At 40.2% G+C, this 12,918-nt stretch overlaps 1 protein-coding gene across 1 annotated transcript in view; it reads left to right on the top strand.

The window, feature by feature from the left end:
• Window positions 1–12,918, top strand: part of HYCC1 (hyccin PI4KA lipid kinase complex subunit 1) — a 57,203-nt gene that overhangs the window by 3,795 nt on the left and 40,490 nt on the right. The window lies entirely within an intron of this gene.

The following is a 12,918-nucleotide window of genomic DNA, read 5'->3' as shown; positions in this document are numbered from 1 at the left end:
CCCTGTGAGGATGGTGAAGGGGCCCGTTAGGCTGCAGTGCTCTCCTAGTATTGCTGCTGTTCCAGCCGGCCTCCTAAAATAGTTCCCACTGCTCCTGTCAGAATGGAGCTTGGCCTAAGTTAACGATATGCCCAACTTTGCCCACTCTCTCTGGCTTGGAAGGGAACTTCAAAGGTACTGGACAGTAAAGGGAAGGGACTACACAGGCAAGTTGAATTTTTTTTTTCCATTTATTTGAAGCAAATGAAAATATAGCAAGACCTTCTAACTCTTCTTCCCCAGTGACCCACTGGGCTGAGCTTTTTAGGGTTTTTTTTATGCCACAGAGGTAGGAGACTGGACTCCGAAGCCCGGGAGCTTCGATGCCAAATGGTTGCTGAAGGAGCAATGATCCTTGGTGTTACTAACACAGCAAGTTACTGGTTTGAAGAACCATCCGGGAATGACACGGATGTATCTGTCATGCTCAAATGACCAAATATTTATTTTGGGGATAGGAAGAGGCTAGTTTTAGGAGGGGAAAAAAGAGAATAATGATTAACAATTTCTGGAGGAAGCTGCTCTGTTGCAGATTGTAACCAATCTTTTAAGTTTCAGTGTGTTCAGGCATTCAGCCATGTGCAAAGCGACTCTGTAGTCAGGACAAACACCGCCTGTAAGTATAAAACCATTTTTTATTGGCTAATGCACATGGAAGGTAGCCAGGATTCGACAAGCTGCTAGTGTTCCCAGGCTCATCTCCTGCAGCAAGGCACCCGAAGCTGCCTGGTGGGCATCAGTTAAGAGGAGATGGGCAGGCTTGGCTACCTCCTGCACTAGCCCCTCAGGGTTGTTGGGTTGTCCTCTTCCATGGAGTCCTCCAGTGCCAGTGGTAGCTCCCTGTTTCCTTGCCTTTAGGGCTTTATGCCTTCCCTTGTCAGTGTTTTTCCCCCTGCGTCCTTTCAAAGCTTTTAACTATTCCCATTCAGCAATGCTCCCCCTGTAATTTTACCTTTCTTCACCTTGCCTGCCTCTGTTCCCTTCAGACTTTTTTACAGCTTTATGTCCCAACTCAGCAGTTTCCTCTGAAGCCTGAGCCAAGGCTGGATCAGAGTTTGGCTCTGCGTATTTATCACACAGGCAGCTCACACCCAGCAGGGCTCTTGGAGGGGATGGCAGCAAGAGGGTTATGAGAGACATTGAAGAGAAGGTTATAAGATACACTTACAGGGTGCAGACTTATAGGATAGGGTTATAGACTGCTGGCTCCAAGGCCAGGCAATGTGCTTATGCTATGTGCTGTGTGCTCTTCCAGCCGGCCTAGAAACCTGATACAAGACCTAGGCCTTTTCAGTTTCATGGCAACATTATGTATTTACCCATGGTAGCTAACTCCTGATAGCTAGCCTTAGCATGGCAAGGATGCTGGGAACAGGATCATTGCTCTTTCAAGAGTTATTATTACAACTTCAGAAAAATAATGTGCACTTCCAGCAAAATAATCCAGATCTTTGCGAGTACGTAAAGGCCAGACAGGGCCTGTCATGCACTGATCTATAATAACTTACTCCTTAGTAGTGGTAATATCTGCAGACTAATATGCATATAACTGGGATACGGTAGAGGATTTACCAGTTTCAGCTGGGCAAGGAATGGGGCTAATATGTGATTGCTGACCCACTTTTATCCACAACAAACAGCCCTTCTCTATCTCCCTCCCACAAACAACAGCACTCTTAGATCCAAGGCTAAAATCATGTTGTTGTGAACAGCTGCAAATCCACTGATGTCAACAGAGATGTAACCACTTAAGTAATGACATGAGTTCATCTCGTGGTGCGTTTTGGATGAATTTTAATGGAACAATTTTGTCCACCTAGAATTTCTCCTGAGGTTTTCTTAGATGGATGCATTTTTCCCGCTCCCATATAACATAAGTGTGAGTTTTCAAGTAGCTGTGCTACTTCAGAGTAGAGTCTGCCTGGATGAACTAACTACATCATGGAAATTCATGAGACTGTAAATGGTGAGATAAAACTCTCTTTTTTTTTTTCTATTAGTTTTTTTTTCTATTCTCCTGAGAAGAAAGGCAACTGTAAATGAGAATGGGGAAGGGGCAGCTCATCAACAGTGGCTTCTGCACCATCTTGAAAAACAGTGCTGCCCTGCCTGAAGTACAGTCAAGCAAATTGTTTAACCTTTGGCCCAAGAATTTATTTCTAACAGACTATGTCAGCACTAGGTCAAATTGTTTGGATGCTATTCACTAATCAGGGGGGATGCACTCTAACTCTTCCCATTTACATTGTGTCTGCTTAAGGAGTTTGCATTCACTGTGTTGAAGTGGTAGATAAGTAAACAGGACCTTTCAGGAAGAAAAAAAGTGTTTCTTTTTTATTTTAGTCAATATTTCTCTACTGACATTTGTATGTGTAAGAAATCGATAGTATACAAATTTTCACAGTTCTAGTCTTCATTTAAGTTATACAATGAAGTATTTCTAGATTGCTAACACTGACTTTCTAAGGCTGACATATGCACAATACAACCTAAGCCACCAGGGTCTGTTGATAATGTTCTTTATGCAGCCATAATAAAGTTTAGTCTGATCTTGGATCTCAGCAGTCCGAATGACAGCGGCTTGGAATACTTAAAATGGTTAAGTGACAAAAATGAATAGATGTAATAAAATTCTTAGCACTGAGATGCAACAGTTCTATGGAAGATAACATGTCTGGATCAGAGGGAAAATATTTTATGCGCAGGCTGAATTTGGAGAGGGTCCCGTCTTGGTCTAGCTTAGTCTGAAGCAGTGAGAAGGGCAAACAAAGAATGTGTAATTGGTTCCCATATAAGAACAGCCAAGCACACATTTAGAAAAATAATGGGTGAAACTAACAGATTCAGGGACACTACATGCAGTCTCCAAGGAGAAGCAAACCTCAGTCTGTGACCGACCTTGAAGATTAAAAGGAGTCAAAATAGTTATAAGCCCTTTGAGAAGACACTGGAGGGGAAGATCACCTATCAGAACCTCCCTGTGGAGATGAGCTGGCAGAAACAGGAGAAAGACTGCAGAAAGAATTTAAATAAATTCAGTCTTCCTTGATCAAGAGGATGGTAAGCCTAAGAATTACATAGGCAGACAGTATGTCTTTACTGTTTCAAGGATATGCTTGATCTAAAAGGCTTGCACATGCAAGGAAACGATAGCAGGTTTTAAGCTGGCCATTCGTTGCCATTATTGTCGCTGTTTCATTGCAGAAAAAAAAAAAAAGAAAAGAAAAAAAGAATGATGGAAGCTTGAGATGTGGGAAGAGCTGTGCCCAGAAACAGGTCAGAGGTATTTTCAAGTGTAGCAGTGGTAATAGGCACCTTTCCCCTATTCCAGTTGTTAGAGCACGTGCTTCTCTTTGTACCTTCTTGTTACTCCGGATCTGTGACTTTACCTTTTGTTGTTTCCTCTTCTGATATTTGATGCATAGACTCCTCTTAAGGAGGAGTTTTATGAAAGTAGGTGGTAAATATTTGCCCTGCATGTACTAGTAGTTCTTGCAGCTACTACTCCAGGTACTTTCGGGATGGCCTTCAAAGAAGTGCATTAGTGTTTCCTAAAAGCATGATTTAATTTAATTATTGGTTAAGTGGAGTTGTTTGAAGAAGTCTTTTGTAAAACCGTTTTGAAGCATCTTTTCTTTTTCTTAAATGGAGGTGCTCTCTTGGCTGTGTGACTAATAACTTTCCGCACATTTCTAAGCTGCCAAGAACCGACAACACATTTCTAGGGTGCCGAACTTAATCCTTTGGGCAGTGGAGAGCATCTTTCAGCAGCCATCTGCAGCCAAATTATTTTGCCAGTGCTTTGCTGATTTGTAGACATACTGAAATCCAGGGCAAGCACACATAGGGAGTTTGAAAAGGAGCATATCAGACTTCTGTGTCTTTGTAGTCTGAGACTTGCTCGGCAAATATATATTGTTCTTCTTTGTTTGCCTACCAGCCACCTTGCTTATTTCCAGTTCATTCTATGTTACCTTGCATTACTGCCAGTAGCAAAAGCTAATTTTGCGCTTTGAATCCTTGTGTGTCTGCTTTGCCTGCTACCAAGTTTAAAATCCATGGCCTTGCCTTCAAAGCCACTCTGATACCCACCCTAGCCTACCTCAGCTATCTCATTTCTTATCCTCCTGTTTTTTACCACTTTTCTCTCTTCACTGATGACAACTGTAATAATTCCTTCCAGTACCTTTTCTATCCTCATGTCTGCCTTATTACAGTGTGATTCCTCATTACGGAAAAACTTCCTGAGCTCGTATATTGTGATTTCTCTGAAGATTTCATTAATTTCAGACCATCCGCTTACATGTAGCCACCTGTTATTATTTCTATTACTACAGCAGAAAGAAAGGGAGACCCCAGGAGACAACTAACCTTCTTTTGCTAAACTAAAATCTTATTTGGGGTTTTCCGGTGGGCCTGGTTTGTGCAAGTTTAACTGTTTTTGTTGTGCTTGGTGACAGAATCTGGCCCAGCGTGTGCACTTCTTTCTCAGGAAATTATTCTGCAAACATACTTAGTAGCTACAGCCGGAATCTGAATGCACCCTCAGAAGCTCAGGCACGGACTGAGCATGCAGATATCCCTTGCTGCTGTATATCGTTTGCCCCAAAATAACTCTCTGCTCTTCTCCATTGAAAAGGGACTGAATAGAGTGAAGGAAGGACAATAGATGGACTTGGCACATGGCATCCCCCATGCAGCCACTGGACCTCCTCAGTCTGGGGGGAGGTTGCCAAGAAGCAGCCATAGGCTAGCAGTGATGAGTGGGTTTAAAAGAAAACAAAAGCACTTTCCTTCCATTTTTTATTTTGAGAAAGCATCTTAAATGGTTGGCCACTACAGCTTTATTTGAAGAAATTGCAGACTCTAATTTCCAGCAAAAGATGCTTCAGAGAACATTAACTCTTGATTCTTATTTTCAGCTAATATGAAGATATATTTGCATTTGCAATCGGGAAGTGAAAATGTAGCAAGAATATATACCTTTTTCATTTAAAAATATAGTAAACAGGCAGTATTTTTACTGTAGACAAAATTAAAACCTAACATGTAAAGCACTTAATATGTTTCATTTACAAATTATGCTGTTTTGCATAAGCAGTTTCTAACATCTTATTTGTTTAACAAAACCCACATTTCAGTTACGTAACTTTAAAGTGCCATAATAACATGTATATTTCTGAAGTCAGTGCTTATCTGTATTTTACTTATAAAAATAAGTTTATTTCTTTTTTTTTCATCTGACCATCTATTAATGCATAGATAATGCATAGTTACACGTTGTAGAGAAAGTCTGAATTGTTTCTTCTAATCCCTTCTTTGTCATGAATCTCCTGAGGCAGCTGCAATTTAAAATATATGGCATAGGAGCATCATTGCTTTGCACACATTTCAATAGAGTAGCTGTGCTCCATATGTGAATTTGCATGAGCCCTGCTGATGTTAAAAGTGTTAACATTTGGGTGCAGAAATCTGTGTTCAACCCTATCCCCTCCAGTAGATGTCATCATGGCAATGGAAAATCCTGCTGGGAATACTTGTGAGCAAACTTCACACGCCAAGCAGGGGGGAGAGCTTTGTTATGGTAGTTGCTGTCAAAACAAGATCATCTCTCCATGGTTAGTGTTTATAGAGAGCCTTTCATTTCTGCAATGCAGTGGCAAGATGACGAGTGTTAAAAGATCCTGTCACCAGCCAGGGCCCACAGAGCCGGGTACTGGCAGGGTTGTCTCCGTGCCGTGGAGGTGTCCATGAACAGAGATACGTGTGTGCAGACACGCGGGTGCGACGTTCCGTTTGGCAACGGCTTGTTGTGCTCAGCCCTATAGCTTCATTTGGGTGGCCCCCTTTTGTCAAAGCCATCACATGCTTTCTGTTAGGCTTTTTATTCCAAGTTCTCAAGTTTCCTTTTCCCAAAGGAAAAACAAATCTCCATTTTTTCTTTTTTTTTTTCTACTTCATTTTTACGAATAATGAATTTCTTCCCACCTGTCAGCAGCTGACCTGCTGGTTGTCCTGTCAGTTTTAAGATTCACAGCTGCTTGAGAGAGCAACGTGTCTCACAAGAGTTATTTAGTGCGGAGTAAAGCCACCACCCTATAATATTAATAGGTATAATTTTAATCTGTCAAATAGAATACGATTCCCAGAGCCAGGCAAGGGAAAAGTCAATCCTGGCAGCTTTCCCATGCACAAAGGGTGCAAGATTGGAATGTACTTGCCTACAAAAGAGTTTGAGAAATGAGGTATCGATGTCATTGTTAAAGGCTAATTGAATTTCTCATACAATGATGTTTAACACCAGGACGCTCTGCCTTAGGAAAAAAAAAAAACATAAGTCTTTCCCCTATTTTGACAGTCTCAACAATTTTGTTTGAAATTTAATACTAAATTAAATGTGATATATGATAGTTATGTATGACATATACAGTTAGTGCAACACCTATGTTCTTATGGTAAAGTGGCATTATGGTGGGATGTGATCAGGTAGAATAGAGCGCAAGCTGAGCCATGTGAAGGAAGAAAACTGCTGAAGTGAAATGTAAGTGACTGAAAAATGAACAGGGTGCAACTGTGTGGAAATAAGAAGTCCCTAATTTGAATGTCTTTCCTTTCTTAATTTGAATGGATAAGAATTTTTTTCTTTAAAATGTTAGGCTTTAGGAAAGTAGATAGCAAGAAAACAGTTTGTTCCGTTAACTTAATAGTCCACTTCTCCTTCCTAAAATGGTCATTGAGACAGAAGCACGTCTCTGTGATCAACATTATAAATTCTAAGGAAAATGGTCAAATGGTTAGACCAGATATGTGACCTCCCACACTGAGAGGAACGCAAGTATTAGTGGCAATATTTTTTTCACTGTCCACATTACTAAGAAAAGTTAGCTGGAGTTTTGTCCTTGACCAAGTTGAGAGGACCACCACCTACAGAAAAGCAAAGTGTTTCATCAAAACAGTGGCTGATTCCCTTGATAGATGCAAGGTGGATGCAGATCCAAAGCTTCCATTTCATACCAATCCCCCCTGGGAAAGATGAACATTCAACTGTATTACTAAGATTTATAATCCTAAGGGAAGATGATGATAGAGCAAGGACACTCATCTGACTGTTTTGAGTTAAGTTAAACCATCAGAGAAAGATATGAGAAAAGCCCCACAAACATTTATTCAAATAAAAGGAGAGATGAGAGGTTGGCTTATAAACACTTGTTACTTGTTTTCTGTATCTCTGTCTTAAAACAGAGACCTAAACTCTTCTTAAAAATTGAACTGATGGTGATTCTACAATCTCTTCCAGCGATCTGTTCCTGCACTTCAGTGTCCGTACAGGTAGAACAAAACCTCCTACCTCCTGTATGGGGCATCTTAGCCCCATAATTTCTTATCCTACATACTCTAGCATAAACATCACCCTCTCTCAGGGCTGTAGACCTTAGGAATATAGCCAAATACTTTTCTTTTCCAGGGGGAATTGCATGAACAGTGGAGTTGTGGGATCACTGCTGGTTCCTTCATTCTGGAAATGCTGTTGCTGAGAGTAGGATGCTGTTCGGTGAAAAAAGGTGTTGCTGCCTAGACATCCCAATCCTGCTTTTGAAGGCAGCATCCTCTAGCTCCACATGGAGACAACCATGGCATATGCGAAGGGTTTACTGACAGGCCTGGTGCTGCTAGGGTGTCCACAGAGGACATTAGACCTCTTACTCAGCTTAGCTGAAGTCACACACGCTCTGTAGACTCTGGTCTAATGCCCTGGTTTTGGGGCTGATGGAATTGCACCAGAGGGGCTAGCTTCCATCACACACGTGCGCGCACGCGTTTCTCGGCCTGCTGACTAAAAGGCAAAGCTTGCGAGCGTGACCCAAGAGGAAGCAGCACCGAAATGTCAGCTTGAGCTCAACCCCACCCTCCGCACCCGCTAACCGCAGGCCGAGGAGGAAGCGGCGAGCGCAGCCGGGCCAGCCCTGCACACACCAGCGGCCACCGGGACGCGGGGAAAGGGCTTCTCCTGGGATAGCCTTGGGCGGCCTTGGAAAGCAAGGCAGGGGACGGTTCGTTTTGTTCACCATGAGGCAATTTGTGAGTTAACTTTCATGTGACTGTCTGCAAGCATCATCTTAAAGGGAAAAATGGCTTTTGGGCTGGCCAGGGTGTGTGGCTGCTCCTGTAAGCGGTTCCCTTTTCTATAGGCTAGCAGCAGGACGAGAGACATAAATACCTACACTCACTAAACCATCAACATGCTCAGGCAGGTGAGGGCTGGGAAAGGAATTTTGTGTAGGTATAACAATTAGGGAGCATGTAAGCCCTGAAGAACTGAAACTATAAGAATCCTTGAATTCCCTTACATCATTTTTTTTCACATCCTTTCCCCCTCCCCCGCTCCTTTCTTGGCATCTTCACCAGCCGCTATCACTCCTTGTTTATGCAACGAGGCAAGGCCCCTACTTGGCCACCGCAAGCAGCTGTGGTCAGGAAGAGGAAATCCAGCTCAGCTGTGATAATTAAAGCAGTTGTGATAGTTTAGCTGGGTCGCTAATACCAAGGAGGGAGGGTTGCATCAAATGTCTGGTGGTTAGCAGCCCTTTTTTGGGTGCTTCATTTTGCAGAGAGGGGACAGAAAGGAGATGTGCCTTGGGGCCCATGGGTGGCTCTGCTGGGGTGGATTCCTGTTGCCTTCCTACAGCCTTGCTCCCAATGCTCCATAGTGAGTTGTGCTTCTTATGAGAGTGATTTGCAAGTGTTTCTCTTCTCCTGCCTTTCTCTGACTGCTTGTTTCTGGGGTTCTGGACTGCTCAGGTGAAATATTTAAGTCAATCCCCATGAAACAGCCAATCTGTCAACTGCAGCATTTAGAAGTTTGCATGTGTGTTTTTAGCGTGGTCCCACTGTAGTGCAATGTGTTCTCATGAAGGTGTGCACAAGGAAGTAATGGACTTCCATCTCTTGTGTAATGAAAATAGATTATTCATTATTTATATTTCTTTTAGTATGTGGCTGCTATATACTTTTTCAACTTTGCCTTTCAGCGTGTTGAAAGTTAGATTAGTGGCACAGTAAGAGATAGCTTTGCCCGTTATCAGGTACCTTGCAGTAGCTTCTTCTTAAAATCAGAACCGGAGGAGCTATGTCTCACTCTCTAATGCTGTGAGCATCCTTCCTTAGTGGAAAACACTGATATGGAACATGTGGCTTAGGAAACTGGCCTTCAAAAGCTCTTATCAAGCAAAAGTTGTTTTTGAGTTGAGTGAATTTAAACTTTTGGAAAGCCTTTGAATAGCAGAAAGACATAATTACTCTGTTTTTAATTCTTCTGTGATATTCTTGTAACAAATATTTATCTACAATATTAGCAAATCAAGTTATAGTAGCATTTCTACCAAGAAAAATTAAAAAAGGAAAACTAAGGCCTTTCTGACAGAAGTAGTATAGGCCAGGAAAAAATGTCTTTATTTAGACTAAATAAAGCTTGTAATTACTTAAACACAGGAAATGTTTTTTAAAGTTCTGTGCCACTTGAGGACTGTTTTTTTTTCCTCTCCCCTAGCCTGAAGTACTCTTAAACGGACTTCTGTTTAGTCAAATTATGGATAAAGTGCTTAATGAGGCCTTCTTTTTTTAATTGCTTTTCATTTAAGGGATTTTGTGATAATGTAAGAAATTGTGGGTTGTCAGATCTTGCGACAATAGAAGAAATCTGTGAGGTCTTAACTGTTTCAAGTAGATGTTACTAATTTTTCATTTTGCTGGAAGATCTAGTAAAGAGCTTTCCCCCAGAACAGTTTTCTGTCATAATATGGGCTTAATACATTGCTGTAAAAAGCTTTACCTATTTCACTTACATTTTCAAGAGAAAATACTTATCAAAATACTTTATTCATGATTGAAACTAGAATGTTCAAAAGGAAAACTCTAAGTCAAAACATCTGATAATGTCAAAATAGCTTGTTTTGGTTAGTTGTTTCAGATCTCCTAAAATAAAGTAGCAGAATCTCTGTTTTGTAGCAAGTGTTGACTTTTCACTTCTCTTTAAAGACAAATCTCAGAATATTTGCTTTTGTTCCTACATCAACATTACCTTCTGAACAGTGGTTTTTTTTTTTTTATTAGGTTTTTATTGTTGTTGTAACTAAAACTGTTGTGAAGTATGTCAGACTACTGACTTGAGTGAATGAACTGATGCTTCTAGTTCCAACCAGTGGAATTAATCAAAACCTTTTTAGGAGGAAAATACAAGTCCTGCAAGTTTGAAAATGTTAGCTGAATTTCTAATTAAGAGGTAGCACTGCTCTTAATTCCAAGGTGAATTTTATTCCTGACTTAAACAGAGGGGCTACTCCAGCAAGGCACTCCCGCTTACCTACCAGCTGACATTTATTGTGGTCACCAGGATGCTGGGGCTGAACAGGTTGCTAGCAAAATCCCAGTCCTAGCATTTTGTCTCTCTTTAAACAGCAGCCTTCTCGATGTCTCACAGGCTACAGCTTTGGCATGAGATCAGATGACTGGAAATAACTGCTGTCTTTTTTTCCCCAAGGTCCAGATACACTGTTTAAGATGGACTGTGTGAGCTGAGCTTTAAGAATACAATCGCATGGCAGAGATTGCAGTTGTTAAGTATTTATTTATCAATGATTTCTACTATTAAAGAAGCTTATAACCCCATTATAGCTTACAATCTAAATATAAGAAAATGAAAAGCACACACCAAAAATAGTCAAACAAGAGAGGTTGTAGGCTCTGTATTTTCCTGAGAAATGAGATTATTTTATGAAATGAAAAGGAAATGGTTTCATAGAAAAACTGTTTTTTGAAACAACAATGAGAAGCTTGGTCTGCTGGGGAAGTGGAACAAAAGTTCTGATCCTCTGTGACCGAGGAGCAATTTGAAAATGATTTCCTATGCCAAAAAAAAAGCTATTGCAGATACAAGGCTAGAGTGATGTGCAGCTGTAGGCAAAGAAATAGTAACCATAGTAGTGAAAGGAAACCCTGCAGCCTTGGGCCTTTATGGTATTTAAGGCCAATGTGATAAGAACACTTGAAGCACCAATATAGTTTAAGAATTAACCTGTAGAAGTAATATTTGCTATTTTCTTTTGATAACATGACCTGAAAATGCTAAAATATCAATGACTGAATGACTGTGATATCCTGCATGGGGAGTATTTGCTCTTTTTTTTTTTTTCCTTTTCTTTTTTGGTATGTGATTCCTTACTTTTCCTGATTAGGAGGCTCATAATGATGCATCAATAACAGTAAAAGTAATACCTAATGTCAGTGTGATTTCAGTACACTTAGCATGTTGTCTATATGAGAATCAGGATATAGCATTTGCTTCTAGTAATGATTCTTTTTCCTGACACTGTACAAGCTGAGTCTGAATTGTAGGACTGAGTATTTAAACTAGATCAGAGTCATTTAAATTTTTTTTTCTTGGTTATCTTCAGACTGTGTTGGTTTGGCAGTTGAGTGAATTTTTTGATCACAGGAGGAGATGAGATCTTGGGAAGAGGCACAACCAGCAGGTGGGAGCACATTCCATTGGAAGCTGCTTATGGCTGTGCTAATGTTGGAAGAAATAGGAGTGGAAATACTAAGTCAGGTACTTGATACATAGAGTTAAAAAAGGGCATTTGGGCTCTAATTCAAATATCTCTTCCTTCTATGGATAACATTTATTTTCTCACTGATAAAGCTGCATTTGCTTGTTCTGAAGACTACACACTCTAACTCTTTGCTCTTCTTACTATAGCTAAATAACAAAACTCCCTTATACTCTTGTTGGAACTAATATCATATTTCTTTTCAAGAAAACAGACTTAGTTTATCCATTGTCATAAAAACTGATGCCAGAATGAATTTAGACCATGACATAGTGGGAGTATTACAAAGATAAATGATTTCACAGGAAAGATATTTGCATTATAAAAGCAATTTTTTAAATGTATTATAACTTGTATTATGAATGAGCCTTGAAAATAACCCTTTATAAGCAATAAAATGATGTATGGCATACCTATGAAGAGGAATGATAAAACATTTTAAACCAAGACATAGCTTAAATGGAAAGACAGCAAAGCACATGTACATGCCAGGAAACCTTGAATAAATGCATAGAGCCTTCCATTTTCTGAGGTGCAGAGTCAACAGATCAACAATGGGTATCTAGCTATCTGCACAGAGTAGCACAAGATCAAGACTAGTAAGGTACAGAAGAGTACAGCTTTTAGATGAGTAACCGTATGGGATAAAGCCTCATTACAGCATGTGTTGGTGGATCTAATTGTGGTTCTGTAATTACACAGTATTTTGGTGCTGACCAAATCATGTGCTCCTTGCCTCAGTTTCACCACATAGCAATTAGATTGCTGATTTATTTAATCTTTATTAATCCTGAAGATTACCATAAGCATGTGCTTTTGGGGATTAAAATTTAATCCTCAAAACATTGCTGCAAAGCAGATGAGTTGTAACAGAAATTAAAAACCAAGCTTCAATTAATACAGAAAGGAGCTAATTACACTGTGCTCAGTTTTATTTCCAATTCACTCTTTGGAGCAATCCAAGGAGGAAGTCAGGAAAAGAGTAAGACTTCAAAGAAACAAAAAGGGGAAAGGAGTGATGATAGAAAAGGCCATAGACTGATAGGCAATTAGGCTTGCCTGTAATTGCTCCTTCTTCAGGGGGCTGATAGGAATACAATGTCCAAATAAATAATAGAAAGACATGCTGCATAAGAATTAGGAGCTTTTAAACTAAATTATGAAGTATTCTCATTTAAGCTGCCTAGAACTGTCACTTAAGGATTTGTCACAACAGCTTGAATAATCATCTCTTTGTCAGGACTGTAAAAGTTAAAGATTTAATTTTGTTTTG

This window comes from Tinamus guttatus, unplaced genomic scaffold, assembly GCF_059628265.1.
Source record: "Tinamus guttatus ecotype Peru unplaced genomic scaffold, ASM5962826v1 Tinamus_guttatus_pri_ptg000067l, whole genome shotgun sequence".
Taxonomy (NCBI): domain Eukaryota; kingdom Metazoa; phylum Chordata; class Aves; order Tinamiformes; family Tinamidae; genus Tinamus; species Tinamus guttatus.
The sequence above is the reverse complement of the archived record's forward strand: the minus strand, read 5'-3'. Positions and strand labels throughout refer to the sequence as shown.